Genomic DNA, 24,986 nt, shown 5'->3' with positions numbered 1-24,986 from the left:
ACATAACCAAAACAGGCTAGGAATGCCAAATTTGAATACACCGTTGAAGAAATCATGAACATTGGATTTAGTTTACATGTACAAATCTATATAGATATAGATCAGCCCTAAAATAAACCCCGTCCCTTAATTCTAAGAGTTTAAGATGGCTTTATTGCAATCTGTTGTGTGTAACACAACCCTTGTTTTTTTTCAATAGCACTTTGACCAAATTGCACTTACTTGAGGCTAAACTTGTTCCTGTAAGCAGCCAGCAAAATCCACTAATGTAGTGGACTTTATGCTGTATAGGCAGTAAGTTTTGTGGACTGTGGCCTCCTTTCTCACTCCAAAAGGAAGTACTTAAGTCTTTGGTGTCACAATTACAACTTTAAATCCTATTCTTACTTCGGCAATCATGCTCTGCAATTAATCACTCTAGTCACAATGTATCATGTGGAGAAGTAATTTGAAGTCCCGGGTGTCTGAATCTAAAACAGTGCCCTTAAAACCCTTAAATACTGTACTATTATATGTAGACTCTAAAATATTTTACAATGGATCAATCACATTTCTTCTACAATTTATAAAAAAGTCTTGTTCACGTTAAGCAGTAGAGCAATTCATAAAAATGTTCTTTGACATATGCCATAACTATAACAAGAATTCTAATTTATGTTATGTGGTGCATAAACTAAAATCAGCCATTGTCAAACCCAGTGAAAATATATGTATCCAATGAAGTGTTATATTTTATTCACTGTCAATCACACATACATCAGCTTCAGCTATCCAAATGTAGCAAATCAAAAAAATAAAATGTTCACTTATTACTGATGTAACCAGTCACAAAAATTGAAATGACTCCTGGAAAAATTAATAACCTTTCTATAAAATATATTAACCATTAAGTCCATTATTCCTCTATCCTAAACAGAAATAATGAAACTCAGATGTGATTTATGATAAGCGGAGCAAACGTCCCAAAGAGAAAATACAGAATGTCCAACATAACACAGCCAAGATATGTTATACGGTGTTATAGCTGAAGCGTGGCCAGGGAAATTTCCTTATATAGTAGCTTTACATGGGATGACTTGGCGAGACCCTTCACTCACGGGCTTTGTAACATTAACAAATACCAGGTGTTGCCCTTATATAAGTAACGCTCAATGTTTACGGTCTGAGTTGTTAGATTTCTATACATTAATGAAATCAATCAATAGGACATGCTTTTACATTACAAGATTATTCACTGTGTGTATAAAATCTGTGAGGGGTTGAAGTCTAAATTCACCAACACGTGCATGAAATTCCCTTCACATGTCCATTATTCGGATTGCACAATTACAAGCAGAAGCTATGTGGAAATGTAATATCTTCCAGTCAGCTCATCAACGCACGTCAGCAAGTCGCAAACTGCGTCGTTAGGCAGAATACAGTCCACTGTAATACAACTTGCACTCTGACATATTTGTATGGAAACTATAGAGACCTTTAATATGATCTCTGCAGTAAAGAGGAAAATGAAAAAATAACAGTGAATTTACATATTATAGGGAATCTGTCACCAGCTTTTTGATACAGTGGCATGAAAAAGTTTGGGCACCACTGGCCAAAGTTACTATTATTGTGAACAAATAAGGAGAGATTAGCAAAATTAAGATTATTTAGTCTATAAAAAAGATGATTGAGGGGTGATCTAAGAACCATGCGTGAGTATATAAGGGGACAATACAAATATCTCTCTGAGGATCTGATTATACTGAGGAAGGTGACGGTCACAAGGGGGCATTCTCTGCGGAGGTTTTTCCACCAACATAGAAGAGGATTCTTTACTGTTAGGGCAGTGAGAATCTGGAATTGCTTGCTTGAGGAGATGGTGATGGCGAACTCAGTCGAAGAGTTCAAGAGCGGCCTAGATGTCTTCCTGGAGCGTAACCATATTGTATCTTACAGTTATTAGGTTCTTTAGAAGGATGTAGATCTGGGGATTTATTCTGATGGAATATACGCTGAACTGGATGGACAAATGTCTTTTTTCGGCCTTGCTAATTATGTTACTATGTTACAATGTTACTAAGTTGAACATGAAATGATCTCTATTTTGAGGTCTAGCCACAGATTTTCATTTATGTTCAGATCAGGGGACTGTGAGGGCCATTGTAAGACCGTCAGTTTGTGCCTTTGGTGGTAGTCTATTGTGAAATTTGATGTGCGTTTAGATTAATATCTGTTTGTAAAATCCATCCTCTTTTCAACTTCAGCTTTTTCCTAAATTATGTTATGTTTGCATCAAGAATTTGTTGAAATTTCATTGAATCCATTCTTCCCTCTACCCATGAAGGCGTCTCCGTGCCACTGGCTGCAACTAAACCCCCAAGTATGATTGATGCTTAATGGTTGGCGAGATGCCCTTTTCCAGAAATTCTTTACCCCTTTTTTCTCCCCACATACATTTGATCATTCTGGTCAAATAGTTCTGTTTTAACCTCATCACCAAACTTCTGATGCTGAATTTTATGGGGAGGACGCAGAAGAGGTGTTCTGCTGATGACTCTTCCATGAAGGTCATATTTGTGCAGATGTCTCTGAACAGTAGAACAATGTACCACAACTACAGAGTCTGCTAAATCTTTCTGAAGGTCTTTTGTATTCAAGTGGGGATTCTGATTTGCCTCTCTAGCAATCCTCCGTGCAGCTCTTACTGAAATGTCTTCCAGACCTTATCTTGACCTCTACTGTTCCTGTTAACTGCCATTTTTTCATTACATTTCGAACTAAGGAAAGGGTAACTTGAAAATGCTTTGTTATCTTTTTATAGCCTTTGTCTGCTTTGTGGACCTCCACCATTTTAATTTTCAGAGTGCTAGGCAGCTGCTTAGAAAAGCCCATGGCTGCTGTTTTTGGCACAAGGTTGGAGAAGGCAGGGTTTTTATGAAGCTGTGAAATTTGCATCACCTGGCCTTTCCGAACGATAGTGATAGAATGATAGTGAACAAGCCATAACCCCAACAGGCTAAGTAAGGTCTGAAACCTTGGTCAAAGATATCTGAGCCCACAAATCTCCAACGGTGCCTCAACTTTTACATCAGCCCATTTACGTTTGTGTAATTTTTAAAATGTAAAACATGACAATATTTTTTTTGCCTAAAATACAAAGAAAATGTGCCATATTTAACTTTAGGCCTTTTAGTGATCATTTTATCTTATTTCCACAATAACAGTACTCTTGACCAGGGCTGCCCAAACTTTTATATGCCACTGCTAGTGTTGAGCGATACCTTCCGATATTTGAAAGTATCGCATTGGATCAGCCGATATCCCAAAAATATCGGATATCGCCGATACCGATACCCGATACCAAGTCAATGGGACACAAATATCGGAAGTGATCCTGGATGGTTCCCAGGGTCTCAAGGAGAGGAAACTCTCCTTCAGGCTCTGGGATCCATATTCATGTAAAAAATAAAGAATAAAAATAAAAAATATGGATATACTCACCCTCGGATGAGCCCTGGCTGTCACTGCTGCAAGCGTCTGCCTCCGTTCCTAAGAATGCAGAGAGTGAAGGACCTATGATGACGTCGCAGTCACGTGAGCGGTCACATGAGCGGTCATGCGACCAATCACAAGACCGCGACGTCATCGCAGGTCCTACACTTACTGCATTCTTAGGAACGGAAGCTGCCGGTTGCACCGCTAAGAGCCAGGGGCCGTCGGTGGGTGAGTATATCCATATTTTTTATTTTTATTCTTTATTTTTTACATGAATATGGATCCCGATCCCGATTCCCGATATCGCAAAAATATCGGAACTCAGTATCGGAATTCCGATACAACGAATATCGGCCGATACCTGATATTTGCAGTATCGGAATGCTCAACACTAGCCACTGCATATAATCTAAGAGTAGCATAATACACGGTAAGAAAGCCTGATTCCAGAGACGTATCACTTACTGGACTGCTTAGTTTAGTTTTCATAGAATACCTGTTTCGCCTGATGTAACAGAGCTAAGTCTTCTGCTCTGTGTATAACCCGCCCACACACCTGACTGACAGCTTCTTGCATACACTGTGCAATGTGAGCAAACTGCTACTCGAGGGTGGGAGTGGGGTTGGACAGATTAGCCTGATTGCATTAAAGCTACAACACACAGCTTAAAAAGTGACACATTCCTGGAATCAGAGTCTTGTTCTCTATATTATGCTACTCTCAGATTACATTAAAGGAAATCTGTAAGCAATTTTTTTTTAAAGTGATTGTAACAAAAATAATATTACGTCTTCAATTATTTTTTTCTTGATGGCTTTATATAAGAATGGGCAGACTACATATGGTAAATGGAGGCCAAGAGCTCTAGCAAACTGCAGGATAAAGGGACTTTGGTGATCACTGGAGCATTTTTGCAATTGTGTTTTATTAAAAATGTTGCATTATTAGGCTTTTACAAAGCTCTTCGTTTCCTGGAAACGTACTCTTTGATGTGGTCTAGTACAAAACTCCCTGTCACAGTGGACAGACTGGTAGATTCACAGTTGACTCACTCTGCAGCCAACAATAGACACTGCAACACACAGGCTAGAGAAAGTATATGGTTCAACATTTTTAGTGAAACCTAATTGGAAAAACGACTTTTAGCCACAAATAGATGTTGAAGTAAAAAAAAAAAACGAAATTGTCCCCATAGGTTGAGGGTTGAAGAGGCCACCAATATCTGATCATTGGGAGTGACCCTGTAGAATACATTGTTTACTCATGTACAGCGGCTTGTCCAGACAGGAGGTCCTGCGCTTTCCACTGAAGATGCTTTATTTTTCATGAATGAGGCTCAAAGTTAAAAATTTGCAGCTATGGCTGTGGATCCAGAGTCGGAATTGGCAGAAAGGTATGAAATTAAACTTCAGCTTTAAAAATAAACATACCGTATATTGGCTGTTACTAAGATTGTACAATTCATTTATTGACTTTTCACAGGAATGTAGAAAAGTTTAGAAGTGTTAATATAGACATATTTCATGATCTTCAATTTAAAGCAACTAATTATCAAAAACGGGTTTAACCAGTGTGTTTGGGTGCTGATAGAGAAATAGAAGAGCTGCAGTTGGAACTTAGGCTTACTTATTCCACAGCCCCTAGTGAGGATACATTTACATGATGTGCAGCATTAAAATGACAATAGATACATATTTACCAATTTATGGTCATTTTAATAGACTGTTTAGACAGCAAGCACATGTCCAGTTTACACAGAATGATGTGCCGCAGAGAATGATGAAATTTTAAGTCAGCCAAAAGATTGTCTTGCTCATTTGTTAGATGATCGGCAGCCCATGGGAAAAGAGACTTCCCCTTCCTAGGAACACTTTTTCCCCAATAATCATGTAGTGTAAATGCACCTTAAAGGGAACCAGTCAGCAAGATTGCGCACAGTAACCTACAGACAGTGTCAGATCGATGCCATTATGCTGATTAAAATGATACCTTGGTTGATGAAATCTGTCTTGTGGTTGTTCTTTAATCTTTATTTTCAGTTTTGAGTTAATGATAGGCTCGTGCTCTGGGGTGGCCTGTGGTGGGTCTGCATGTGCTGCTCTGATTAGGTATAGCTGATACTGCCCATGTGTCGGCCCATCTTGGAGGAGGAATTTTTTTCATCTTCTCCAGTAAGTTGGCGCCGCTGGCGCATGTACAGTAGCAGCTGAAGTATCACAGCACCGATAGCTCCTACTGCGCACGCACAGTGGGTGCCATTTTCAAATTGATTTTATTTCTAGCAGAATAACATCAGGAACATGTATTATTGGGAAATGAAACATGCGATTATGCTGCAGCGCAGGTGCCATGGCTGGCGCCTGTCTACATAAGATTTTTTGTTTTTTTAAGTATGTACAGATCTTTATAATGCAAACTAGGGGGCAGTTCAGTGAGAAATCAATGACCTGTCAGAAGTCTGTATTATGAATACCTAAGCAGAGCACCACATGCAGACCTCCAAATGCCGCCCTGAAGCACGAGCATATCATTAACTAAAAACTGAAAACACAGATTAAAGAACAACCACAAGACAGATTTCATCAACCCAGGTATCATTGCAATCAGTATAACGGCGCCGACATGACACTGTCTGTAGGTTATTGTGCATAGTCCTTTTGACAGGTTCCCCTTAACTAGCACAGATTCTTGCATGCACGGATGCGCCTGTGTAAGCAGTCAAGTGGACTCAGGGCTTGCAGAAATGCCACCTCCATTTAATTGAGGTGATCAGCAGGGGTTTCAGAGGTTAGACTAAAGGCCCCTTCACATTTAGCGACGCTGCAGCGATACCGACAACGATCCGAATCGCTGCAGCGTCGCTGTTTGGTCGCTGGAGAGCTGTCACACAGACCGCTCTCCAGCGACCAACGATGCCGGTAACCAGGGTAAACATCGGGTAACTAAGTGCAGGGCCGCGCTTAGTAACCCGATGTTTACCCTGGTTACCATGCTAAAAGTAAAAAAAAACAAACAGTACATACTTACCTACAGCTGTCTGTCCTCCAGCGCTGCGCTCTGCTTCTCTGCTCTCCTCCTGTACTGTCTGGGAGCCGGAAAGCAGAGCGGTGACGTCACCGCTCTGCTTTCCGGCTCACAGCCAGTACAGGAGGAGTGCAGAGCGCAGCGCTGGAGGACAGACAGCGGTAGGTAAGTATGTAGTGTTTGTTTTTTTTTACTTTTAGCATGGTAACCAGGGTAAACATCGGGTTACTAAGCGCGGCCCTGCGCTTAGTTACCCGATGTTTACCCTGGTTACCAGTGAAGACATCGCTGGATCGGTGTCACACACGCCGATCCAGCGATGTCTCCAGGGAGTCCAGCGACGAAATAAAGTTCTGGACTTTATTCAGCGACCAACGATCTCCCAGCAGGGGCCTGATCGTTGGTCGCTGTCACACAGAACGATTTCATTAACGATATCGTTGCTACGTCACAAATAGCAACGATATCGTTAACAATATCGTTATGTGTGAAGGTACCTTAAGGGTAGGTCATCAATATTGAATTCTGAGAGAGTCCCTTTAAACCCTGACATGTACGCTATTAACCTGTAGATATGGGGGTTACTCTGCAGATTTATAGCATTCTGACACTGTGTGGCCCGACACTGAGAGCCCCGATGCCAGGAGGAAATGAACTCTGTTCCCCCAAACAGTGTTCTGCTTCCAGTCGTAGGGGTGGTGCCAGCATGGTTTCAGTCACCACTCAATGTGCATAGAGTTATGGCTGTAATCGAGTCCCTGGCACTGACTGACAGCCAGCTCTAATGATGATCATAATGTCAGTCAGTGCCACAGGCTCGGGTACAGCTGCCACTTTCTATACATTGAGCAGTGACTGAAACCAGGTGCCGACCCTAATATTGGAAGATAATTTCCTCCTGGCAGTGGGGCATCCACTTCCGGCACCATGTGGTGTCAGAATGCTATTAACCTGCAGATTAGTCCCATATCTACTGGTTAATATTTTACATGACAGGTTCCCTTTTACTACAAGAGACACTGGATACCAGAGAAATATTTCTTGATGCCATTTCACACTCTGCATGCAGTAATCCCTGTTGGAGAGGAGCTCATCATGTGATTCATTACGAAATATTTCACAGAAATGAAAGAGATTGAGTTCCCTTAAACCAGTAACATCTAACAGAATTTATATTCTTTCAATATCAAGCTAACTAAATGGCCGCCATCACAAATAGGGCAAAACACGCAATCATCAAACGTAAGGCCCCACTCCATTACTTCAAAGCATGAACTCATAAACCTGAGATCAGAAGGCCAGCACCGGCGCACACTATGGGAGGCTTAATTGTCAGTGAAGCACTTGCAGCCATGTGACAATAAATGGAATCAAACAGCAAGATCCGGTGTTGTACGATACATGGAAAATCAGGAAGGATGTAAATGTGAGTCCATTGTCACCGGTCAGCTCAGATACGTCAGCTTTACTTCCCATTCACATTATTCCTCCAGGATGTTGTTTAAACTAAACAACATCCGTCAGGAAATCCTGTGTTATGTTCACAAAAATCAGTGTTTACCGAAAAACAATGTCATCCCATTCCTTAAACTGCGCGCACAGCAGAAAGTCGTAGATTTTCTGATGGATGTTGGGTGACAGGTGTTCTCTTATGTTCTTGGCTTGAAATTATTTAGAAATACTGCTCAGCTTAAATAGTTCCTAAAAAGTCAAATATACCTAATAGATCATTGAAAATTATAAAAAAAAAAACCATTAGAAATCAGCAGAACACAATGTAGCATTACTCCTTTGTTTATACTCAGATCAATGTGACTTCAATAGCATCATCAAGAGATTCCTTTGAATTGACCTAATAACATGCAGCCATTCCAGTTTTGTAGAAGAGAGGATGTGGCAATGCAACTTTGTTTTTATGGTAGATACTGTCTGTTAAATGGTCACAGTGTGAATGCTCACCTATGCATTGCACTTATACAAACATAGGTGTCGGCTTGATTTTTGGGATTTTAGCTGTTTTAGTTTTTTTGGACTTTGCACAAACAGGGGCATGGTTCCCCTTTATGGGAGGTTATTTTTTTTTACATAGCTTTCCATGGGTAGGTGCCTGAACAGTTGGGACCCGGTCCTGCTCTGCCCTTAACTACATTTACGTCTGCTGCCACATAGTGAGGCGAACTACAAGAGCTAGGGACTTTCCCGGTTGGGTACACCTTATCGTGTTGGAATGGCTGTTATGCTTTTTTGATCAAAACACATGACTGTTCTGTAGTTTTTAACATGTGATGTGCTATTATAATGGTGCTAGTTTCTATAGACTTCTATGGGCTAAGGCAAAAGAGAGTGGAATTGCATGAACGTTACAGTCCACATTTGTACCACAAATGTTGAACCATCACCAAATCATAAAATACTTGGTGCTCTACCACTTTCCCCCCTTGTCTGCAATCTTCTGGCATTTCTCAACTGAAGCCTCACTAGACATCACAACAAAGAGCAATCAATCAACCAATTAATATTAAAAATGGTGAAATTAAAATCATTAGGGATGCCTCGCCAGTCCAATAACAGGCACAAGAGTTATGTCATGCAGTGCGTACTGCTCCACAAATTGTCTAGGCCGCTGTAAATGGCAACCTGCAATTCTATTTACAGATTCATGGCAGGTTGAGAATATGAATTTTATGTTTAATCATATTTCATTAAGGGAACATTTTCATAAAAACAGAAAAGAACAATCAAAAAGTCAATAGCAAGAATATAGCCACGCAGGGCTACATTGTGGACCACATTAACAGTACAATATTGTGAAGCAATGTACCATAAAGAGTTCCTTTGTAACTTGAATATAAAAGAGATGAGCAGATACTCCCTGTAATTCGTGTTACAGTCTAAAAGATAGTTACAATGAAGGAGGGCACTATAGAGGAATGAGTAAGGAAAAAGAACAAAGAAATATAGTCAAGAATACCTTCTTACCTTGACAAGCCAGAGATGGTATGTCACTATCCATAAGGAGAAACGATACCCCTTAGACCCCAGTCCAGAGCCTCTCACCTAGCCAAATTAGTTCTCATGCTTCGCACTGATGAGGGCCAACAGCCCGAAACACCGTGTCTGCGAATTGAGATACTGATTTGGCTTTTATCCTAAGTCATATTGCACGACTCGTTAAAGAGTTGATTGTGACTTGTAGGATCGCTACGTCCAACAGGTGGTGCTATAGAGTTTAAGTCCTCTTTTTCTCAGAAGAGGCAATTTGCATATTATATTTCCCAGAGGAGCATTGCACGGCGAGAAAGCCTCCTTACCTTGACAAGCCAGAGATGGTATGTTACTCTCCATAAGGAGAAACGATACCCCTTAGACCCTAGTCAAGAATAGGCAGATGGGAAGGTGGAGATGGGTAGATGATAAGGTATAATCAATAAGCTTGTTAATGTATTATTGGTATTGTAACCTCTCTTAGAAGGCACCCTGGCTAACTGGGCCCTAAACAGAGAACCGGCTCGGAAATTCAGTAGATTATTTGAAAAGAATCCAAGGCTGCCAAATCTCGATAAATTTAGCATTGTCTCCTGAAGCTTTTGCTGTTAAATCCTTCATAGGATGGAGAATATGAATTGTATGATGCCCTGCAAGTTTCTTATCAGATTACACCTGAATGTAGCAGTTTGACTTTATATGAATTATATTAAATGTTTATTCATTCTTTATTGTAATAGTGTAACAACACTTAACGCAAGTCAAATGGTAGAATGAAATAATCTAGAAGTGGTCGAATGTTTCAAAATTCAAATTTGCCATATTAAGCAAATTTTTCCTAAAAATTAGATTTTTGTGGAATCTCAAGTACCCCAAAAGTGAGAACAGTTCTTCTTATGTCTCCGAGAACTGTTTCCAGCCTTATTCAAAAATGTCAAAATGGCCTCCACATATACAACTATATGGATGGTATCATTTTTTTTTTATTACTAAGATGTGAGCTATGACATCCTCTCTCTAAGCAGATTCACCCAAAAATGGTTGCTACGCTACATTCCCTACCTCGGCTTTCATACAGGCTATAATGGACTGTGCTATACTATGAGATAGATGGATAGATAGATAGATAGATAGATAGATAGATAGATAGATAGATAGATAGATATGATAGAAAGATATTTTTTTCTTTTTAGATTAAGCATTCACAAAAAACAAAAAAAACCTTAGCAATTGTAATGATGCCAGTGATATTTTTCACGCGTTCCTCTCCTGACAATCCAAGAGCCGTATGTTCAGTGTGCCTTGCAGTTAAAGGGAACCTGTCACCCTCAAAATCTATGGTGAGGTAAGCTCACCATCGTCAGGGGCTTATCTACAGCATTCTGTAATGCTGTAGATAAGCCCCTGACGACGGTGAGCTTACCTCACCATCGATTTTGAGGGTGACAGGTTCCCTTTAATAATTTATTATGGAGAAGTCATATTGCTCAATATATATACCACCATGGTGATTAGTATTCAATTAAATTTTAAAAAATACCCTACAGTTAACCCATAATTTTGTGAATGAGAAAAAATAAAAATAGGAACGACGCTGTAGGTTTAATACACTATATGGCTTTCCATATGGAAAAGCCTAGATGATCACGGACAAGATCATGTGAGCTTTCTCAGTCTGATGCGATCTTTTGCACTGTGTTCTGCAATATGAATAGCAAATTGTTAAAATTCACCAAGTCCTGGGAATTTTCAAAAATTCAACATGAATTTGATTCATATCGAACCAATTCACTAATCTCTACTGGGCGCCGTCTACTAAATGTAGTGATACAAAACAAACACATCATGTGAACTTTCACGTGCCTCGTTATCTGATTGAGACGTGCCCCATTTATTAGATCATAAACTGCAAACATTCAGACAATGAGCATTAGTATGCAAATGAACAGTAATTAAAATACAAGACATTTCTTCTACTTTCCAACCCTTGTTCAGCAGCAAACCAGCATCACACACCTACTCCTCCCTCTCACCACAATGAATAACTTCATGTGCAATCACATAAACATGTTTATAGCACATTTATGAAGTCACCAACCTAATGATTAAAGGCACGCAGAAGGAGATTAATATCTGTCAACCGTAGTTACACAACACTCTGCAGGTGATAGAAGATAATACTGTTTTCCGGCTTCTTTCAAGTTCCAAGGGGTGCACCGGGTGTTTTGATGTACATAGGAAGGGTCGCGTGCATGCATGAAAGTGCTGCAGAATATATTGGCACTTTTGAAATAAAATTATTATTAACTAGATGGCAGCCCGATTCTAAAGAATCGGGAGTCTAGAATCCATATATACTTTATTTATTCAAATGTAAGAATAATACAATTAATAAATAATAGTAAGAAAGAACAAAAATAATAGGCAGTATATGGAGAAAACACCAAACAAAAGTTCAAAATTGGTGTGAAAATGTCACTGAACCACTTCACAACTAAATATATATAGTTTTGGTAAATGGTATTATCATTTTTTTGACGAAATTCGGCAGGAGCTTGAAGAGCAACGTCACTGGGCCCGCCTCCACGCAGTAGAAACTTGCTGTGAGGTAAAAATTCAAAAATCACACCAAAATGGCGGGCGGAGTGTGTCACAGTACGGCACGTTTCTGATTGGTCGCTCGCAGCAGGCGGCAACCAATCAGACACTGGACACTGTTGACGTCACTTATCTCCGGACATTAGCTCCGGACATTAGCTCCGGACATTAGCTCCGGACATTATCTCCGCACATTAGCTCCGGACATTAGCTCCGGACATTAGCTCCGGACAAAGCCACGGAAGTTGGCACAAATTGCAGGAAGTAGTATTCTAGGCAATTAATCTCCGGACATTAGCTCCGGACATTAGCTCCGGACATTAGCTCCGGACAAAGCCACGGAAGTTGGCACAAATTGCAGGAAGTAGTATTCTAGGCAATTATATATTAGATTGATATACAGTCTGTATGGCGGCACACAGTGTCCCTGCAGTAAAGTGATCACATCATATATGAAAATGGGAGTCATATAATGATAGACCATGACCCCATATTAATCTGTACAACCCAGACTGTACACAGTCATAATAAGACTGGATATGTAAGATATTAGAGCACCACTTCAGAGAGTATTTTATCGCAATGCTGGAGTGGTGCTTCTAATCTAAGATCCCGGAACCTACTATCATACTTAGCTGCTGCAGTCTTCACCTATCAGCGCCGCTCCGGTCGGTCGCCAGTAGTTTGTGACCTGCGGATCACTACAGTGTTTCATAGAGCAAGAGCGAGCCACAGATCGCTTTTCAATGCAAGTCTATGAGAGCCTCGTTCTGGCCTCGCTCTGGCTCTCACAGACTTAGGCCGGTGTCACACTAGCAGTATTTGGTCAGTATTTTACATCAGTATTTGTAAGCCAAAACCAGGAGTGGGTGATAAACCCAGAAGTGGTTCATATGTTTCTATTATACTTTTCCTCTAATTGTTCCACTCCTGGTTTTGGCTTACAAATACTGAGGTAAAATACTGACCAAATACTGCTAGTGTGACGGCAGCCTTACATTGAGTGCTTGGAACCGTTACATCTGACTTTCAGCCAGTCAGAAGTTGCGGTCAATAGATGGCACCGCAGGACCAGAGTGGCGCCGATAAAAGGTGAAGACAGCAATGGGTAAGTCTAGGACCTTAGATTAGAAGCATCACTCCAGCGCTGATAAAACCCCCCGCTGGTGTGGTGCTTTAAAGTACAATACATGTACACCACAGGATGGCACCCACAGGAGAGACATACACTACGCTGATATAGAAATCTAAGGGGTGGATTCTCATGGGACCTACAAGATCTCACATGGAGTGAATATGAAACATATCATTAACTCTTTCTTCAGTTTCACCTATAGGCTAGCACCTATAATCTGGGTAAAAACAAAAAAATAAAGATTAAGGGTAAGCAACTTTTGGCATGTGTGCGTGTGCAACAGCTGGAACGTTGGTCATGTTTGCCTGGCACACTGGGTAATAATCTCATAAAATTGTGCCTATTATTAATATTATTTATTGTTATAGCGCCATTAATTCCATGGCGCTTTACAAGTGAGGAGGGGTATACATAATAAAAACAAGTACAATAATCTTGAACAATACAAGTCACAACTGGTACAGGAGGAGTGAGGACCCTGCCCGCGAAGGCTCACAATCTACAAGGGATGGGTGAGAATACACTAGGCGAGGGTAGAGCTGGTCATGCAGCGGTTTGGTCGATCGGAGGTTATTGCAGGTTGTAGGCTTGTCTGAAGAGGTGGGCCTTCAGGTTCTTTTTGAAGGTTTCGATGGTAGGTGAGGGTCTGATATGTTGTGGTAGAGAGTTCCAGAGTAGGGGTGATGCGAGAGAGAAATCTTGTATACGATTGTGGGAAGAGGAGATAAGAGGGGAGTAGAGAAGGAGATCTTGTGAGGATCGGAGGTTGCGTGCAGGAAAGTACCAGGAGACGAGGTCACAGATGTATGGATGTATGTATGCCTATTGGCCTAAATACGGGTGGGCAAGGATCCAGCCACTGCAAAGGCCAGACTATTTTGGATTTATAAACCACAAAGTCCAGCTATCACTGCAGCACAACCTTTGGTGTAGGCCATGACCAGGGATTTGACTGCAGTAACAGTCAGACTATGTACCAGGATGGCAACCTTTACCAGCTTTATCAGGTGGATATAACACTAGAGTAACAAGGGGCATAATGGCTAAAAAATGTAAATAGTGTTATGCCAAGGTGTATATTAAGCAGGTGTGGCTGATAAAGTGTGCTGCTGCCACACATAAAGGAACACTGCACCTGGCATCATGGCTACCTTTCTACCTTACAAAGTAAATACGGTACATTTACAACCTAAATTATATTAATCTGCCCTGGTGAGGAATTCCATATAAAACATTAAATTACATCAATCCAGGAGCTTAATGTCTTTAAGGCGTCCAAATTCAATGTAGGAAACAACAACCACGTAGGTTACAAATACAATTGGCAACATACCCGCAGCACAAGGCAGCTGGCCCAATATCCCCAATATGTAAGTCACATAACAGTTTGGTACCCAATATGACTTTTATATCGGAAGAGATGAGTACTTCAGCTGTAAATCTGCACACCGTACAAAATAAGGATGCCAAGCCCTGATCTAGACTGTATATGTTCTAGTTTTCTCTGTTATTCTTTTGTGTCCTTGTTCGTTGTGAAAATAATAGTAATGTCGTCAAATATCAGCAATAAACCCGTCTAAGGTTGTGTAAACACAGTATATATAATTATTACACATTTGACCAATATTTATATAGCAAATCAACTAATATGTTAAATAACTGAGATCGTGCTGGGCAAAGAGACCATGCACAGTGGCACCTCCTTAGAAAATGCGGTGCGTCTTAGACGGAGGACATAGCAGTATACCGAGCTGTTCAAGGCACAACGCATTGCAGTATACCATCCACTGCCAGCCGCTTTCTATTCAGCAGACTAGAACCATCGCATTTTCACTGCAGTGTAATTATGGCAAAGATCAGCATTATTCACAGCTGAATTATTTTGCTCCGCTCCTATTTCATTGGTCGTCGTTTTCACTTGAATGCTCAAAACGCTGAAGCTTGCAAAGAAAAATAAAACTATCATTAAATCTGGACGGTTAGAGCCTGTCAGCATGCGCTCAAGGCAGCGTGTAGATAAGCTGTGCTAAAATCTGATCCCTCGCCTTCTATTTTTACCCTGCTCCACTCTTTAATTAAAGTCATTGCAACATCTGCAATACATGAATGCCAGTGCTATCTCAGTTCTGTGTGCCAAACCATACAAAACACACAAGAAAAACACAAGTCATCTGGCGGAACAGAAAATCTTGAACCGAAGAGGGCGACACTGGATGCCAACATATATTGCTTTAGATCAGTTACTACCCCTTTGGTAATTAACGTACTGCTGACCATCAGCATAAAAAATAGTTAAATGTTCAAAATTATATAAATATATACCGTATATATATATATATATATATATATATATATATATATACACACACAGATACATATAAATATATATCTATGTAGCTCTATCTGGATGGATACAATAGATTAGATAGATAGATAGATAGATAGATAGATAGATAGATAGATAGATAGATAGATAGATAGATAGATAGATAGATAGATACGATGGACAAAAAGATAATTTTTCTTTTTAAATTAAGCAATCCCGGGGGAAAAAAAACCCCAAAACTTAGAAATTGTAATGATGCCAGTGATATTTTTCACACGTTCCTCTCCTGACAATCCAAGAGCCGCATGTTCAGTGTGCCTCGCAGTTAATCATTTATTTTGGAGAAGTCATATTGCTAAATATATGTCACCATGGTGATTAGTATTCAATAAAATTTTAAAAAATACCCTATAGTTATCCCATAATTTTGTGAATGAGAAAAAAAAATTAGGAACGACGCTGCAGGTTTAATATACTATATGGCTTTGTAGGTCAAAATCACATCACACTTGTAATGTGCCTTACACAGATGACTAGATGTATGGCATGTTCTTTCTTCATGTATTATTGCAGACATTTTCAGATACAGGTACTCTTCAGCCTATATTTTATTCTAAAGTGCAAAGGACAAGAACTACAGAGAGAGAGAGAGAGAGAGAGAAAATAAATTAATAGATAGATATGGGATAGATAGATAATAGATGATAGATATATGATAGATAAAAGATGATTGATAGATAGATAAGATAGATAGATAGATAGATAGATAGATAGATAGATAGATGATAGACAGATAGATCGATAGATGATAGATAGAATAAATAGATAGATATGGGATAGATAGAAAATAAATGATAGATATGATAGATAGATAATAGATGATTGATAGATAATAGATGATAGACAGATAGATAGATGGATAGATGATAGATAGATGCTAGATAGATCTCTAGATAGATAGACAGACAGACAGATAGATAGATGATAGATGATAGATAGATAGATAGATAGACAGACAGATAGATAGATAGATAGATAGATAGATAGATAGATAGATGATAGATAGATAGATAGACAGACAGATAGATAGATAGATGATAGATAGATAGATAGATAGATAGATAATATATGATACAGTAGATAGATAGACAGACAGATAGATAGATGATAGATAGATAGATAGATATTAGATAGATGATAGATATATAGATATTATATCGATATGAGATAGAGATATGGGATAGATAGATAGATAGATAGATAGATGATAGATAGATAGATAGACAGACAGACAGATAGATGATAGATAGATAGATAGATAGATGATAGATAGATAGATAGATAGATAGATAGATAGATAGATAGATAGATAGATAGATAGATAGATAGATAAATCCCTTTGTGGTTCTGGAATTGATTTTCTGCCTTTTCGGTGAATCAATAATGAACACATTCACAATGAAACACAGCACAGAACAATCACATTAAAATTACATTTATGCTGAACAGATCAATGGGAAGGGTGGGAGCAGATGTGCCTTGTCCATGCAGCCAGGGAGGGGTCACACACAGGCACACTATACATGCCATTATGTACTTACAGAGCTCTGGGCAGTGTCTGGAGATGGCTTCACCCTCCTGCTGCTTCTTGCTCAGCACATGGGCAGATCTCTGGTCTCCTCCAATGTGGATATGTGGGTCATACAATGTATCCCAGTGCAGCAGCAGACTGCTAGTGTGGAGGAGCAGGAGGGAAGGGGCAGCTGCTGGTTGGAGCCACCTCCCTGCTCTACAGGAGCACCAGCATCTCTCCACCTGTGACAGATCTTCTGCAGTCACCTCCCAAGACGCCTCCAGATGACTTCTGCTCCTGTCAGGATGGGAGCTTATTGTGTGAGGGAGGAGAGGAAGAAAACCACATTGCTGGCAGGGGGATGTGTGCATCAAAGGCTTCTTCTGTGCTGGGTTGGCGTTGCAGGCACTAGTTTTCCATGAGGCTGTAGATGTAATGAAGATGTTTGGGGTGTGGGCAGTGTGGTGAGGTGACATTGCCTGGCGGAGTGAGGGAAGGAGGAGTCTCTGGAGGAGAGGGCAGACTTGGTGCTAATTGCCTGCCCTTTAGCTTCATGCCCCTGGGAGCTGGTGATGACAGACTGGCAGTGATCGCTGGGTTATCACACTCAGTGCTGCAGGACCAGCAGTTCAGGATGAAGCTGCAGTTTGCACAGAAATTAAGATTGTTATGAACAATTATATGGATAGTAAATACCAGGATATGAAACCACAAGAAAACGCTTGTCTTATAAAATAACTAAGCACAGAAAAGGAAAAGAGCTTAAATACTATAGTAATTACCCAGGATAAACAGTATATCACAGTGTGAAATAAGAGCATGGTGCTGTGTATTAGCAGGGAAAGCCCACATAGGAAGCCTAGGGCAAATTCATGCATATTGTAAAAGCATGTGCGGCATAATGGGTGCCAGAATTGTACTAGGTAAAAGTATCCCTTAAATTGAACAACTGACATCAAGGTCTAAGAAGGACATTGTTAGGTGTCAAGATCCCACCTCTGCACAGGGGGAATCTTGAACCATCTCTCCTGCGGTCCCCATTCTTCTCCAGGTCTCCCATTCTTCTCCAGCCGCAGTGGAGTCTGCTGAGGAGATACGTTGGTCCCAGCGTCTAGCTCAGGTTGATACTGTTGGTCCCAGCGTCTAGCTCAGGTTGATACTGGACGACTGGTTACTACTGCCTTTCCAGCTTCTGCCATTGTAGCCAGTACTGGACAGCGGCAGCATGCCCAGGGCAAGAGCTCTCATTGGAGATCAAGGGTCACATGCTTAGATACTGCAGCAAATCCCATTGGTCCTTTAGGAAGGTCCTGAAGGTGTTCTTCTTCTGTGGCTGACTCCCATTGGTCCTTCTGGGAAGGTCCTGTTCTTGCTGCAGCTATAAAAGGTTTGCATGGCCACACAGTCATGCACTAGTGTACATTTGGAATCGTGTGTGTGTTGATGAGTGCAAGTCGTTCTTTAAAATCCCCTCCCTTGTGTATGACTGTTCGCAAAAGGTGGATGCTTGCTGTCTAGCGCCCGACTAAGCTGTCAACATAAAGACATAAGATACAGTGTCTATTGCTGTAACCGCCTGTGCGGTGCCGTGTGCTTATAGAGCACTTTCCTATCCCAAGTCTGGGTGGTTAGTGGCGTTCGCCAAAGAGGCACAGCACGCACTCTTGTGCTTTGTCCATCCACCTCTCGTGTCTCCCCTTTTCCTCATAGATTGTAAGCTTGCGAGCAGGGCCCTCATTCCTCCTGGTATCTGTTTTGAACTGTATTTCTGTTATGCTGTAATGTCTATTGTCTGTACAAGTCCCCTCTATAATTTGTAAAGCGCTGCGGAATATGTTGGCGCTATATAAATAAAAATTATTATTATATTATTATTATTTGTTATATTTTCTGTTACTTTGACACCCCAGTTGCGGTGTCGAGCGCAAGTGGTCTGAACGTACTCTAACCCTGTGTCTTGGGATAAAGTCCTGGGACTCCTTGCTTGCGCTCTTGGTGTGGTACCGCGGCCCTGTGAAATAACAGGGTTTGCTTCCTTCAGAAAGGGTGAAGTTATCCCGTGTGTGTATCCACATTGTACCGCCATATAGTCCATCACTACTTAGCAGCAGGTTCCATCTCTGCACGGAGGACCCTGGGCTGCAAACGCACCTTATACCATCTCTCTTATAATTTGGTGCGTTCCGCTAGGCCTAACAGACATGCACCCTGACGAAGAAGGCGTTGGGTGGCAGGGACACGCTTGGGCATCGGCCTTTAAGAGATTACCTTTTGACATGTCTGGCATTGGCGCTCTCATAGAGAACACAGGAGTGCTCAGCAAAGCAAGTGCTCGTGTGTACGGGACAGACAGCCGATGGCCGAAAGAACGGCCAAAGCGGCCAACAGATATCTAAAGTATATCTGGACTTTAGTCAAACACTTGCTCCACTGAAATGTATGAACTCATTCAGATAGCTGTATTTTCAGTCTCCCGGTTGTCCATGTCACAGGACACTTGACCTTGTAATCATCTGTTGTGAAGTTTGTAGTAGTAGTACTTAATTAGTACAAATTAAGTACTACTACTAATACATTACTATAGGAGCAGAACACCCATCAATACATTACAACGAAGGGGTCTTGGTTTCAAATTCCACCAAGAGCAACATACACAAGGAGTTTGTATGTCCTCCCCAGGCAGGAATGGACTGGGACTGAAATTCAGACCTTGCATTTGAAAGTGTGATGCCCCAAGGTCCTGGTTGTCATAGTGGTTTTGCTTTCCTCATGGGGAGAGTGATGTCACGCTTGGAAGCGATGGAGGATTCCTTCTAACAGGTAATTAGCACCTACAACACCATTCTGACTCCAGGTCAGAAGGTGGAGCTCTACACCCCACTTCAGGGGAGCTGCTCTCTCTGGTCGGGAAGAGGAGTTAGTTGCTAGGCAGTTGCTAGGCAGTTAGGAAGAGTTAGACAGTTGGTGCCAGACAGCAGACTGGAGCAGTCTGAGGCAGATGGACAAGTGAGGAGCCATGTAGCCTGAAGCGCTGCAGCTCCTAGATAGCAAAATACAGAAGGAAAAACAGTTTTTAGCGAATGTGCCGGAGAGCAAAGCACAGGAGAGTGACAACAAGGGAGAATAGCTGCGACGGGTTTGAGTCCCACTTCACTAAAGGAAAGAGATAACTGAGAAGACCTTGCTACAGAGCCATAGCCAGTAAGGGACTACAACTCAGCGCTAGAAGGAAGGCTTTTAACTCCACCTGATAAAGCTGGACTCTGAACTCGCTTCCAAGCCGGCCGGACCCTGCCTGTACCTGTGATCTGGTGCCCTGGACTGTGGCTGCCTGCTACCATCAGTAAACCAGGTAAAAAGACTGCACAACTGGGTCCTTCGTTCTTTACTGCACCACTCACCGTCTTCCATCTAATCATCGGGAGCTCTGGGGACCTCCTTCACCTGTGGGAAGGTATACCATCTGGCTGCCATAACATCACCCCAGAGGACCCCTTTAAGCAGCATTGGTCATCCCTGACCAAATACCACAGGTGGCGTCACAAACTTCTATATATATAATTGCCTAAGGGTTTTTCCGTCTGTCTGTGTCTTTCTGTCTGTCTGTCTGTCTGTCCTGGAAATCCCGGCTCTCTGATTGGTCGAGGCCGCCAGGCCTCGACCAATCAGAGACCGGCACAGCATCGACGTAGAAATCCCGCGTCTCTGATTGGTTGAGGCCGCCAGGCCTCGACCAATCAGCGACAGGCACAGCGACGATGATGTCATAAAGGACGTAGACATCCCGCGTGTCTGATTGGTCGAGGCCGCCAGGCCTCGACCAATCAGCAACGGGCACAGCGACGATGATGTCATAATGGTTGCCATGGCGACGATGATGTCATAAAGGTTGCCTCGATCAATCAGCGACGGACACAGTCTGCCGCGAATTCTGGAATCATCATTGTCCATATATTACAGGGACATGCATATTCTAGAATACCCGATGCGTTAGAATCGGGCCACAGTCTAGTTATTTAATAAAACCCTTTAAACAGACTTTCCCTTTAACAAGGGCACCCAGGGCCAAAGACCGGGTCACTGCCACCGTGACACATCCCTTTAAGTACTGGACCCGGTACCGATTACCTTACGGCCCTGGCGGGCGTTCTATAAGCAAACATGCCCATGGTGTTCCCGCCCCCGATCCCCAGATGGGGATGTCTATTACTAATATAACCCTACCTAAAGGAAATCAAGATTTACTACAAGATTAATATTTCTAATAATATCGTTATATAAGATTGTATAATAATAATAAAACTGCACATAGAGTGACTGCAGACTTACTTCAAGCCTGGAGAAGCTTTCACCAAAACCACTGTACTAGGGCTGATGTCACCATCATATAGTGACCATATAATGGTAATATCAGCTCTACACCAGTGCTCTGCAGACCATATATGTGTGTACTGTACAGGTTCTCACTAATGATGTTCTCGCTGATTGTAATCATTAATTTTCTCTTTTATTTTTCATTTGGCTCAGACCACCATGACCTCTTATTCCATCTATAATTTGTCCCTGTAAAATGTAAAGCGGACTTACTACTTTTCGCGGACCTTCCAGAAATTCTACCAATTCTAGGCAAACCATATAGTGCTATTACAGCGAACCTGTCAGCAGTTTTGGCTGATATAAGATGAGGCCACTGCCTTTCAGGGCTTATCTACAACATTCTATAATGCTGTAGATAAGCCCATGGTCCGACCTGAAAGTTAAGAAAAATACGTTTCATTTTACTCACCCGGGGGGCGGTCCGGTCCAGTGTGATGCGTGTCGCAGGTCCATGTCTGGCACCTCCCATCTTCTTGCGATGCTGCCATCCTGTTGCTTCATCGCTCCCTGGCATCGCGCTCCTGTGCAGGCGTACTTATCTGCCCTGTTGAGGGCAGAGCAGATTACTGCAGTGCGCAGGCGCTGGGAAAGGTCAGAGAGGCCCAGTGCCATCCGAGATTTGCAAAATTTCCGTTTTTTTCATGAATAAACGCAAGTCATATTGAAGAAATTTTGCCACTGACATGAAGTACAACATGTCGCAAAAAAAAGTCTCAGAATCAGTGGGATCCATTGAAGCGTTCCAGAGTTATAACCTCATACAGTGACAGTGGTCAGAATTGTAAAAATTGGCTTGGTCACTAAATGGTTAATTATACTCCCCCCTTCGAGAAAAAAAACGAATGGCACACGGACCAACCATATGCCATTTGTTTTTTTGCATAGAATCCTAAAACTTAAAATTGAAATTCCGTTATATAATGACAGGAAGTGACACTCAGAGAAGAGTTGGCAGTAGGGTTGAACGAAATGGGTCGGCCAGATTCAGAAGTCGCCGACTTTTGGCAAAGTCGGGTTTCATGAAACCCGACCCGACCCCGGTGTGGGGTCGGCCATCTTCTGATCTGGAATCGGAATTCCGATACCGAGTTCCGATATGTTTAAGATATCGGGAATCGGTATCGGAATTCATATTTAAGTGTAAAATAAAGAATAAAAAAAAAAAATATTGATATACTCACCCTCGGACGCGCCCTGGTTCTCACCGGCAGCCTTCCTTCCTAAGAATGAGCGCCTGAAGGGCCTTCGATGACGTCGCGGCTTGTGATTGGTCGCGTGAGCGGTCACATGGGCAGTCACGCGACCAATCACAAGCCGCGACGTCATCTAAGGTCCTTCAGGCGCTAATTCTTAGGAAGGAAGCGTCCGAGGACGCGTCCGAGGGTGAGTATATTCCTAATAGGTATATACTCACCCTCGGACGTGCCCTGGTTCTAACCCGCAGCCTTCCTTCCTAAGAATCAGCGCCTGAAGGACCTTAGATGATGTCGCGGCTTGTGATTGGTCGCGTGACGCCCATGTGACCGCTCACGCGACCAATCACAAGCCGCGACGTCACCGAAGGTCCTTCAGGCGCTCATTCTTAGGAAGGAAGGCTGCCGGTGAGAACCAGGGCGCGTCCGAGGGTAAGTATATCAATATTTTTTATTTTGATTCTTTATTTTACACTTAAATATGGATCCCAGGGCCTGAAGGAGAGTTTCCTCTCCTTCAGACCCTGGGAACCATTAGAAACCCAATGCACTGCATTGGGTTTCGTGTTTCGGCCGACCCCGACTTCTCTATAGGATCGGCCGATCGCGATGTGCCGGCGGTGCAGGGAAGCATCGCGCAGGGAGGGGGCTCCCTGCGGGCTTCCCTGAGACGATCGGTACACGGTGATGTACTCACCGTGTACCGAGCGTCTTCTCCCTGCAGTCCCCGGATCCAAAATGGCCGCCGGGCTACATCCGGGTCCTGCAGGGAGCACTTCTGGGTCAGGATCAGGCTGCAGCTGCAGCTCTAATCCTGCCCGGATGTATGTCAGATCACCGATCTAACAGAGTGCTGTGCACACTGTCAGATCGGTGATCTGTGATGTCCCCCCCTGGGACAAAGTTAAAAAGTAAAAAAAAAAATTTCCACACGTGTAAAAAAAAATTAAAAAAAATTCCAAAATAAAGCAGAAAAAAAAAAATATTATTCCCATAAATACATTTCTTTATCTAAAAAACAAACAAAAAAACAATAAAAGTGCACATATTTAGTATCGCCGCGTCCGTAACGACCCGACCTATAAAACTGGCCCACTAGTTAACCCCTTCAGTGAACACCGTAAGAAAAAAAAAAAAAAACGAGCCAAAAAACAACGCTTTATTATCATAATGCTGAACAAAAAGTGGAATAACACGCGATCAAAAAGACGGATATAAATAACCATGGTACCTCTGAAAACGTCATCTTGTCCCGCAAAAAACGAGCCACTATATAGCATCATAACCAAAAAAATAAAAAAGTTATAGTCCTCAGAATAAAGCGATGCCAAAATAATTATTTTTTCTATAAAATAGCTTTTATCGTATAAAAGCGCCAAAACATTAAAAAAATGATATAAATGAGGTATCGCTGTAATCGTACTGACCCGAAGAATAAAACTGCTTCATCAATTTTACCAAACGCGGAACGGTATAAACGCCTCCCCGAAAAGAAATTCATGAATAGCTGGTTTTTGGTCATTCTGCCTCACAAAAAATCGGAATAAAAAGCGATCAAAAACTGTCACGTGTCCAAAAATGTAACCGATAAAAACGACAACTCGTCCCGCAAAAAACAAGACCTCACATGACTCTGTGGACCAAAATATGGAAAAATTATAGGTCTCAAAATGTGGAGACGCAAAAATTTTTTTGCTATAAAAAGCGTCTTTTAGTGTGTGACGGCTGCCAATCATAAAAATCCGATATAAAAAACGCTATAAAAGTAAAACAATCCCCCCTTCCTCACTCCCTTAGTTAGGCTAGGTTCACATTGCGTTAATGGGTTAACGCTAACGGACAGCGTTGTACGGCGAAAATGTCACAATTAACGTCGTGCAACGGGTCCGTTAGCACAACCATTGACAGCAATGTGATTTTCGGGTGTAGCGCATCGCTAGAGCGTGCCATTTTCGGCTCGCGCTAGCAAGGTGCCATTCTTTTGTGGCGCGCCTCAGACGCTGCTTGCAGCGTCCGCGGCGCGCCCGAGGTCCGATCCCCGATCTTCCAGAGCGGGGACGTTAACGCGACCACTAAACACGACACCTAAAAAGACATTGCGTTAGCGCAATCCGCTAGCGCTAAACGGATTTCCCTAACGCAATGTGAACCTAGCCTTAGGGAAAAATAATAAAATTTAAAAAAATGTATTTATTTCCATTTTCCCATTAGGGTTAGGGCTAGGGTTAGGGCTAGGGTTAGGGCTAGGGTTAGGGCTAGGGTTTGGATTACATTTACGGTTGGGATTAGCGTTGGGA

The sequence above is a fragment of the Ranitomeya imitator genome, chromosome 5, assembly GCF_032444005.1.
Source record: "Ranitomeya imitator isolate aRanImi1 chromosome 5, aRanImi1.pri, whole genome shotgun sequence".
NCBI lineage: Eukaryota > Metazoa > Chordata > Amphibia > Anura > Dendrobatidae > Ranitomeya > Ranitomeya imitator.
The sequence above is the reverse complement of the archived record's forward strand: the minus strand, read 5'-3'. Positions refer to the sequence as shown.